Here is a 10,343-nt window from a genome sequence, read left to right as displayed (position 1 = left end):
AAAATTATCAGTCTTTTTCCGTTTATAGCGCAAAAAATAAAAACCGCAGAGGTGATCAATTACCATCAAAAGAAAGCTCTATTTGTGGGAATAAAAGGACGCAAATTTCGTTTGGGTACAGCATTGCATGACCACGCAATTAGCAGTTAAAGCGACGCAGTGCCAAATTGTAAAAAGTGCTCTGGTCGGGAAGGTGGTAAATCCTTCCGGGGCTGAAGTGGTTAAACCACGTCAACTAATTTTCATCCGTGACTATATAATCAATCCCTCATTCCCAACAGCTGCCACAAAACACAAGATCGATCAACAAAACAGAACAAAACAGGCGGTAGATATAATTGCAGGTTCCTTAATTTATCAACAGACCAACAGACTCGAGGCAAGATAAATACCTGTCTTTGAGGGCCGCAGGAAGCCGATATGGGCACAGAAGTTGACCAGCCACTGGTACAGGATAAACAGTAGACTAGATATACAAGATATCAAAAGTGTCTTACAGTTTTTAGAGGTGATCAGTCTCCTCTTGTCTCCGTGTTGGCTTTTACCGGTTCCTTCTGGATCGGCTATCCCTTGGGATTCTAGCCTCAAGCCCCACGATTGAGAGCCAAAATGTTTTGGATTCAGAACAAAAGTTCCGATATTATTATATCTACCCCTGATCAGATTGTTGAATGTAAAAGCATGCTTCAAGTAAGCTCACACTGAGACAGACACAAGTTCAGTGGAAAAGTTACTTCTGTTTAATATTTCCGTTTCTTAAGATTTTTATACAATTCCATCAAAGTTCTGAGACACGTCAGATAGACTAGCACATACAAATCACAAGTACAAAAACACATATAGTGCAAGGAACATGACAAAGTTTTGGCTTTAAGCTGGTGCACATTTGCAGAAGTGAATAATTGTTTTTGCAGCACTTTGCAGCATTCTCTTGCTTCTCTGTGTAATCCTCTTATATTCTGAATGTATTCTGGGAAGCAGGCACAAACTTTTTGTTAACTCTTCAGTTCCACAGTAGCGAGGGAAAAGGGTGAGCTTTGTGGAAAAATATGAATATTGTTTTTAAGGCTTATAAGCATAGAAGCTGAAACAAATATATATGTGGGGTATATAAAGCATGTGTTGGAATAGACAGTTCACCATGATCACATCCATTACACGTGTATGCAAGACAAGTTTGAGCCAACATCCGTCAGAAATAAATCCAGGATTTTGTTGTCGGAATGTTCGATTGTGTGTACGCGACATAAGGCTCGCCATTTCCTAAATATCTTGCAGGACAATTTCATGGGTCAGTTTGTCAATGTACCAACAAGAAATAATGCATTACTAGACCTACTCATTACAAACAACACAGACCTAATTGTGGATGTGGAATTAAGTGCAACTTAGGAAACAGAGATCCCAGGTTAATTACATTCAGTATAACTCCCAGAAATAAGAACCACAAGGGTAATACAAGGACACTGAATTTCAAAAGAGCCAACTTCCCTAAACTGCGCTTTATGCTACTAGATATTACATGGAATAAAATCCTAGGAACAAGAAACACTGAGGAAAAATTGGAGTGCTTTAAGAGCAAATTAAATAAAGGTTTTGGCCAGTGCATTCCAATGGCCAATAAATATAAAAGACCTAAGGTTAATACTGGGTGGCTAAACTCTAACATAAAAATGTATATAAAAGCAAAAGAAAATGCCTTAAAAAAAATATAAGACTGAGGGGTCATTGTCAACACTACAAGAAATGCAATAAAGGAAAAAAGTGTAAGAGTGCAATCGGGGAGGCTAAAATAGACCACGAAAGACAAATAGGGGAGGAGAGATAAAAAATCCCAAGAAATGTTTTTAATATATCAACATTAAGAAAGGGTGTCCAGAGCCTATTGAGCTCATAAGAGATGATGAAGGGAGTTTTGTTTCAAAAGGTCTTCTCAGCTTTCACAAAGGAAAAGGGGGGATATAGTAACCAAGACTGTAATGTTAATGACACATCACAGAATATACCGTAGTGGCTAACAGAAGCCAGGGTCAGAAATAGACTTGAAAAACTTAACATAAATACATCACCAGGACCAGATGGCTTACACCCGAGAGTCCTTAAGTAACTCAGTCAGGTGATAACTAGACCATTGTTCATAATTTTGATTTTTTTTTGTCAGATGATGGATTGAACAGTGCTCCGTGAGATGTTCAAAGCTTGGGATATTTTTTTATAACCTAACCCTGCTTTAAACTTCTCCAAAACGTTATCCCTGACCTGTCTGGTGTGTTCCTTGGCCTTCATGATGCTGTTTGTTCACTAAGATTCTCTAACAAACCTCTGAGGGCTTCACGGAACAGCTGTATTTACACAGAGATTACAATAGACACAGGTGGACTCTTTTTACTAATTAGGTGACTTCTGAAGACTGTTGGTTCCACTAGAGTTTAGTTAGGGGTATCAGAGTAAAGGGAGCTGAATACAAAAACTTGTGAAGGTATAAAGGAAACAACATCATATCTATTCACATTTGCTGAGATTAACCAAGGCTTGATATACAAACTGTCAGACGCCTAGCGTGATAAAGGGAGTTGAATACAAATGCACGTCACACTTTTCAGATATGTATTTGTAAAAAATGTTGAAAACCATTTTTTTCTTCCACTTCACAATTTTGTGCCACTTTGTGTTGGTCTATCACATTAAATCCCATTAACATAAAATACATTTACATTTTTGGTTGTAACATGACAAAATGTGGAAAATGTCAAGGGGTATGAATACTTTTTCAAGGCACTGTACATAAACAGATTTATGAGGACATTTGCTGAGCTCTGCAAAGTTAATGATTACAAGTTTACTACTTGCCTCTCCTTTACATAGTTACATAGTAGGTAGAAGCTCAATGGCCCCTGAGACTGAGTATCCAGGTTGTGAATGTTTAAAGTGTTACTAAACCCACAACAGTAAAATCAGTCTGTATATGCAGAATAGCATGGTTGTTATACTCACTGTGGAACTTAAGGTGGCTAATCCTCTGCATTGTGTAAAAAGGCTGTTTGATCCTGTATGCACAGATCGTCCCCTTCCTGTAATGTCTATCTTGGGAATGCCAGCTAACACGCAGGCAATAGCCGACCTGCACATGCTCAGTCATGTCTTTTATGCTGGAGAGAACATATATTTGTTCTCAGAGATAGCCAGGTCACATGATATTGGCATCACACATGTGGGCGTGTATACAGGCTGAAGGGGAAATCTCCTCCTACCTGAACTCTCAGCACTGGAGAAACTGTGCAGTTTATGATGTAATCGTGGTATACAGATCAGCCTAAAAGGTATACAGTGGCAATATTTTAATGTAAATAGAACCTTTATAAGCTGTGGGCCCTGTGTGGGGGGGGGGATGAACTATTTTCATATTACTGAGTTTAGTAACACTTTAGGCTTCTATATGTAAGTAATTTTGTTGTGAATGAGTCTCTTACAGGATATAGAAATCTTGAATATTAGAAGGTAGAATGAGAAAAGAAAAAAAGATTCATGCATTAAACATGGACACACAGTTCAGCAATCAGAGAATCACAAGGGGGAACTTGTAGCCATCTGATAACAACAAATACAAGTTCCTTCTGGTGTCTCATTTTACCCCAACAAATCATGGCGTCATCCACACCCAGTGGCAGTTTCTGATTTACCATTGGCCTCTGTAGGCCTCTATTGTCCAATCATTGGCTGCATTTTTTGATTTTTCATCCTCAGTAGAGATAGAGCCATCTGATGTAAGCAAATTTACACATTATCCTAATATTTTAAGCAAAGTCATGAATAGATCCGTGGAATGGTCCAGATGGGGGTTGGGGTAACTGCTTTGGGTGCTAGCAGTTGTTGCGGTTACAGTAACCCATTACGGCTGAATGGACGTTGATTTCTGTCTCTCTCTTCTCCACAACCATCATCTAAGTTAACAGCAGGAAGGGCTGGACAGAATTGTTGATGATTGCCACAGATTGCTTTGTCTTTGACAGCAGCTGATGATGGGATTGGAGATGTATGCATTTTACACAACCAATGGCTAAAATGACAAAAAAATCATGTTTCAGCATGTCTTCTAGATATGAAATGAAATGTAGATTTTATATAGATTTACAGATGTTAGACAAAATTCAATATAAACACACAGGGAATGGATTCTTGGTGCACATCAAGCCTCAATACCATCCGAGTGTTGCTTAAGTATCACAGCAAGCTTGGGTATGGTTACAGATAAAGTACAGGTACCAGAAGGGTGTTCCTAATATATTGTCACTGTGCATATACTAGACATGTGCAATTTGTTTCGGCCCGAATACAAATTCGAACAAATTTTTGGTTATTCGGAGATTCGGATGCATCCAAATCCCCAAATAAAATAGTAACAAATAGTTAATGAATTTCATTATAATCTGACAAAATTTGTTTCACTTATTCGTTTTCTAACAAATTCCAACTTTTCAGAACGATTGGAATTCGGAGTAGCCAAAAAAGGGCTGTAAAGAAAAGTATGCGGACAATAGAAAATGTAAAAAAAAAACGGCATGGGGTCCCCCCCAAGATCCATACCAGACCTTTATCCGAGCATGCAGGCTGGCAGGTCAGAAAAGGGAGGGGATGAGCAAGTGCCACCCTCCTGAACCATACCAGGCCACATGTCCTCAACATGGGGGTGGGGGTGCTTTGGGATGGGGGCTCTGCCCAGTCTGATCAGACCATCAGACTGGGCAGAGGTCAGTGGATCCCTGAGGCCAGGTTGATTAGAAGGTGATGTGTCACAAGAGTCAAGCTGGATAGCTGAAACACAAGCAGAATGCAGAGCGCCCAGAAAGAAAGATTGAAAACCCCACCTGGCCGAACGAGGCAGTCTATCCAAAGGATGGATTGAGCCTCTTAAACAGGTTTGAATGGAAGTAATAGTAGTAAGGTGAGGCCAGGTTACAAAAGGTCCAGAATAAGAAGAAGCAGGAAGCTCACTGGGCATAGGCTGGACTGGCATAACTGGTGCAGAGGCCGACTGAATAGCAACACCAGTGACTACCACAATCGCATCGCAGGGCGTAGCGACTGTGGAACTGGTGGACGAGTTAACCTGGGTGTGCGTCCAAGGGAGTTTAGGGACAGGCAAAAGTAAGTGGTTATGCAAACTGGAGTAAATGATCGGCTCATGTTCATAGGTGGGCTCCTCATCCAGAGTGCCACATGACCTAGAGAGTGTATCAGTCCAACTATTGTAGGACACATCCCATAAATTGCTATATACAGCGGAAAGAGCAGACGATACTGGGATGGTGGCAACAGGAAGTTTTTCCTTTGGGGAAAGAATGCGGGCAATAGAAAAATGTAAAAAAAAACAGCATGGGGTCCCCCCAAGGTCCATACCAGACCCTTATCCGAGCATGCAGGCTGGCAGGTCAGGAAAGGGAGGGGACGAGCGAGTACCCCCTTTCTGAACCATACCAGGCCACATGTCCTCAACATGGGGGTGTGGGTGCTTTGGGATGGGGGCTCTGCCCCCTCGCCTCAAAGCACCTTGTGCCCATGTTGATGGGGACAAGGATTTCTTCCCGGCAACCCTGGGCTGTGGTTGTCGGGGTCCGTGGGCAGGGGGCTTATCAGAATCTGGAATCCTTCTTTAACAAAGGGGCCCCAGATCTCGCACCCCCACAAAAAACTGTATTTGACAAATCCTTTATTAATAAATAAAAAACAGTAGATCAGTCGTCAATCACGCCGCCTGCCACACCTGAAAAAAAAAAATTTTTTAAATCACTTTTGCTGACACGGAGGCTCTCTGTCTAATGCAGGCTCCTCCATTTGACATTTCCTTTTTAGGGAAGGGCGGGGCCACCTGTCTACGTCATCTGTGCATGCTGGGTTTGTGATGTCAGAAGGGGGCGGTGCCACCAGGTGGTGTTGACAGGTGCCCCGCCCATTTCATATAAAAGAAATGTCAAACGGAGGAGCCTACATTAGGCATAGAGCCTCTGTTTCGGAAGAGAACATTTTTTTTATTCTTCGGGTGCAGCAGGCATTGTGATTGATGACGGATCTACATCGGGGGACACAGTTTTTTATTTTTTGTTCTTTAATAAAGGATTTGTCAAAAACTGTCTCTGTGTTTTTTTTATTTTATTTTTTACACTTGTTTGGTGAATGGGTATGGGTATGATGTACCCATACCCATTCACATGGTGTGATCTGGGGGCCCCTTGTTAAAGGGGGCTTCCAGATTTCGATAAGCCCCCCACCCGGAGACCCCCACAACCACTGGTCACGGTTGTGGGGAAGAGGCCCTTGTTCCCATTTGTTTTTAAATAGCTGGGTGCCAATAATTGCAACCAATTTAAATGTGATTTTACTAATGTTTCTCTTTAGAAATGTTATTTTTGATACAGCATGTTCTATGTGGTTCAGGTGTGCCACTTTACAAGCAGACTAAGGGGACCCCCCTGGGCACTATTTTTAATATATATATATATATATATATATATATATATATATATATATATTTTTAATATACAGTATATATATATATATATATATATATATATTTTTTTTTTTAATATACAGTATATATATATATATACACAGTATATAGATATATCGATATGTATGTACTGCAAATAACATTTTATAATAATTTGTATAAATATTACAATTATTTGATCATTTTTATAGAGATATTTAAAGCACGTTGCATCACGTTGCATCACATGTCACGTGACTTTTTCAAGGGACCCTTGAAAAAGTCACGTGACATGTGACACAACGCATCGGGAGGAGCCAGTGATGACATCCAGTGCGCATGTCAGTAAGCACTGAAGATGCGGTGAGAGGATATATCACGCTAGGCGTCTGACAGGTTGTATATCAAGCCCTGGTTAATCTCAGCAAATGTGAATAGATACAATGTTGTTTCCTTTATACCTTCACAAGTTTCTGTTCACTGCGCAATGATGTATTTCTCTTGGTTTATGTGAACATCCAATCTCTTGAGGATAAACAAGAGGAGTAGCAGGATAAAGCATCTGATTACCCCTGACGGAATGAAAGCAAGTAGGAGGAGCTGTTTGGGATGAACTGCTAGTGAATCATTGTGGTATCTACACTAAAGTCATTCTCTGGAGTGGTTATCGTCATTTAGACCTATTAGTATTGGTGGTTAATTTTCATTTAATTTTGGGGCTACCAATTGGTCTCCCTAAACTGGTGCTTTTTTTCCGTAAATATTTTTAACACTGGGTTTTCACTGCACCAAGCATTGGTCATTTTGTATTGCACTGAACATTATACATTGAAATTTTCATTTTGTTTTGTGTGCTTATAGAGGGTTGATTGTAGCGCTCCATTAATACACATATTTTGTTACCACGGTGTCAAAGCACTTCAGATTGGTTGCAGCCTAATCATTTAGTTATCATTTATATTTATTTATTCATATTGAATATTCATATCAGCGCTTTAGTATTACATTCATTATCATGTACAGTTATGTCCTCTTTGTTCTGTTCAACTTTTAACCCTCCCTTTGCTTTCTCCTCCATGCATGAGAAATTGGATATCCACCTACTTGACTGTTATAAAGTGAAACCTACCACCAAACTCAGGACCTACCTCGAGATCTGATGCCTATGGACCCATGATGGTAGATCATCTACATCTCATCTCAACTTGATCGTAAGTACGCTACCCATATCACTACACCAACCATACAATGACACTTTAAATTCTCTCACTGAAGGTGAAAGGCCTAAACCACTCCGCAAAACAGGCATCTCTTGGGCAGACGGCACACCAATTGCATTGCGATATTATCTGTGCTCAGGAGACACGAGTTACCGCGTTTAGCCGCATTTAGCTGCTTTTGGCTTCTGAAACGTCGGAAACTTTGGAGTCTGAACTCATTTTTTTGTCTTCAAAGAAAAGCCTATAAAACGCAACTGCCTTAAAACGTCATTAAACAAACCTGTGTACATGTACACATAAGATAACATTGGATGAGCTCAGGGGCAGTTGAAAAAAGAAGTCAACTGCCTCTGAAAGTCCATTTACCAGCAGCACTGTACATGAGGCTTTAAGGTCAATATCATATATGCTTACACATGTTAACTTTTGTACCAAGCATTGTGCTTCTCATAAAACTGTTTGTACCTTATTATTGCACAATAAAAACATTGAAAATAAAAACTTACTGCATCCAATCCTTCCCCGGAACTCTGGTGAGGATGGCACATGTTCTACAGTGTAAAAGGAAGAGTGTTTATTAACAAGACAAACCTTTCAATGGCACTTTCTGTTGTCAGTAAATATATTTAGATGTGTAGAACATGTATGTTGACGCCCAAAACACCAGCACAGATAAAAGGCCTGCTACCATGTCCAGACATATATTGTATCTAACACATTTCAGCCAACTTCAAGTCAGTTTTCCTGTCTGGATACAGGCTTCTTTCGTCATTGTGATTGTTTGGATACAGAAGGTCCATTGGTCTACCCAAAGCAGTGTTCAAGAGTCACTTACAACCTTCCAAAAGCACACTGCCCCACACACCAACGTTCATTCAGCCATTCTCTGCCATGTCAATCAGACATCTAACTAACTCTAATGCCCCGTACACACGGTCGGACATTGATCGGACTTTCCGACAACAAAATCCTAGGATTTTTTCCGATGGATGTTGGCTCAAACTTGTTTTGCATACACACGGTCACACAAAGTTGTCAGAATTTTCGATCGCCAAGAATGCGGTGACGTCAACCACGTACGACGAGACTAGAAAAGGCCATTTCAGAACCAAGCGCGGCACCCTTTGGGCTCCTTTTGCTAATCTCATGTTAGTAAAAGTTTGGTGAAAGACGATTCATGCTTTTTCAGACTCGTGGCTTTCAGATCGTTTTCTGCGGTTCAGTTTGTGCTTGTGGGTTTGTATCTGCTCTTCAGTGCGTGCAATCAAGCTGCGCGTGACTTGTCATTGTGTTCTTGTTCGTTCGTTACTGTTTTTCAGGTCGCTCTTCACAGGCCTTGCTGTTCTTCAGTGCGTTCTGTTACTTCGTTCTGAGCAGCCGACCGTTTTCTAGCCATGTTTCGTATGCATACTCCTCGTATAGTTCGTGCTGTGCGGGGGCTTGGTGTTGGGGTCCTGACCTTGACACAAGTCCAGTCCATGAACAGGGTGGGGAGGAGTTCATGGACCAAGAATTGGTTGCTTCAGCGTGACCAGTTCTGTCATATGCCTTTGCTCCGTGAGATCCGTGAGAATAATCCTGATGATTTCAGGAACTTTCCCCCGTATTTCACAGTTTGTTGGCTTCGCTGACCCCCTATATCAGCAGGCAGGATACCTGCATGAGGCAAGCCATCACTCCGGAGCAGAGGCTCATCGCCACCCTGCAGTACTTGGCGACGGGGAGAAGTCTGCAGGACTTGAAGTTCTCGACAGGCATCTCCCCCCAGGCTCTGGGTATCATTATCCCAGAGACCTGTTCTGCCATCATCCAGGTCCTGCAGAAGGAGTATATGAAGGTAAGATTTTATCCTTTAATATCACAGTTTATTGTATATAATGTTTGCTAATATATTGTATTTCTTTCCTCATTCCCTAATTACCATGATTGATGATAATATGCTGTGAATGTCCCCTTTGTTCTCATTCATGCTGGAATTTTATGTAATTTTTTTTTGTCCTTCATACATATTTGCCTTCATTTACCTCCCCAGCATGCTCTCCTGCCCCTATATTCACCTCATGTAGTCACTTAACAATGTATTTTATCAGCTCCATTGTAGTGCTTTACCCCAAACAACCCCTAAAATGTTTAGAAATGTGATTTGTGCTTTAAATTCAGGCAGAGTGCCAGAGGCTTGTTTTTGTGGTGTCCCCAAATCATTTTTAACCCTCCCTCCCCCCAACTGCTAAGTCAGCTGATACCAATTCTCTATCTATCCTCAATCATCTATCTGCTGACTTTGCCAAACCCATACACACTATACCCATCTCTTTTGTGGTCAGATGTATGGATGAATTCCCCAAAGCATGTAGTGCAAGGGCCTGCCGGTATACTTTCAAATGTTACTGTTTCAAGTTTTTGTATCCTATTATTATCTTGATAGGTAATAGCAGAATGTCCAAATGTGCTCAAATGTGTACAGTGTGTATTTATATCTTTGTATTATGACACTTCTTACCTTTCCAGTGGGCTGCCAATAGTGTAACTAAGGAGGGGCTGTTCCAAGTAATACACATTATTTAGGCATTCATCTCTCAATGAAGTGGAGAGGGTTACCTGTCCAAGAGCTCCCCCCCAATAATGTTAGAAATGGCCCA

The 10,343-nt window shown here is 40.9% G+C and overlaps 1 long non-coding RNA gene across 1 annotated transcript; it reads right to left on the bottom strand.

Annotated features, from left to right (window-relative positions):
* Nucleotides 1–717: 717 nt before the first annotated feature.
* Nucleotides 718–8,402, bottom strand: LOC141148218 (uncharacterized). The gene is made up of 2 exons (XR_012245185.1): nt 8,211–8,402; nt 718–4,057 (listed from the first exon to the last, which is right to left on the bottom strand). It is a non-coding gene; the product is annotated as an uncharacterized lncRNA (long non-coding RNA).
* Between the last annotated feature and the right edge of the window lie 1,941 nt (nt 8,403–10,343).

The sequence above is a fragment of the Aquarana catesbeiana genome, linkage group LG06 (assembly GCF_042186555.1).
Source record: "Aquarana catesbeiana isolate 2022-GZ linkage group LG06, ASM4218655v1, whole genome shotgun sequence".
Classification (NCBI taxonomy): Eukaryota; Metazoa; Chordata; class Amphibia; order Anura; family Ranidae; genus Aquarana; species Aquarana catesbeiana.
Note: the sequence above shows the minus strand (reverse complement) of the source record. Positions and strands in the feature narration are given on the sequence as shown.